Source organism: Felis catus, chromosome D1 (genome assembly GCF_018350175.1).
Source record: "Felis catus isolate Fca126 chromosome D1, F.catus_Fca126_mat1.0, whole genome shotgun sequence".
Classification (NCBI taxonomy): domain Eukaryota; kingdom Metazoa; phylum Chordata; class Mammalia; order Carnivora; family Felidae; genus Felis; species Felis catus.
Window position 1 is genome coordinate 108,426,156 of NC_058377.1, and position 662 is coordinate 108,426,817.

Below are 662 nucleotides of genomic sequence, written 5' to 3' on the forward strand. Positions count from 1 at the left end.
AAAAGGCATTGGCTTTGTAGACCAGAGCGCCAGGTCTGATGGCAGCAGCCCCTCCTGGCCCTCTGGCCTCTTCTGGACTTGCTGGGCTGTTCCTTCTCCACTCTTCTCTCCTCCTGGGGTTACAGCTTCTTCCCTCCCTGCTACAGGGTTCCTGGGCCTCCCCTGGACCTTTGCTTCACTCCACACCCCCCTCCCCCCATCGATTCTCAGGAGCTCTGTCTCCTTGTGCTTCTCCCCTGGTCACTAGGCCATTCCACAAACACTGATGCCTCCCTGTATACTGGAGCCCCCCACTGGCTGGTGGGAGAGAGCCACCTGGCTTGGGGATATGAGAGATATCCTCCTCCATGCCTTTTCTCCATCCCCTGTTCCTTCCCAAGTTCTCATCCCCATAATAACGCTGGGAGGTGGACTCTACTACCACCCACATTTTAGATATAAGGACACAGAGGCTCAGATTTGCGTGATCTGCCAAGGCCGCGCACCTAGTAACCGGCGGCGCCCGGCCACCCAGCGTTTGGCCCCGGCTGCTCTAGAGCTGGTCTCCGCGCAGCTTAGACCCCGCCCGCCCCGCCCCATGCCACGCCCCATGCCACGCCCCCGTGCCCGCCCCACACCACGCCCCGTTTATATGCTCCGCCCACCGCTCAGGCCCCGCCCTC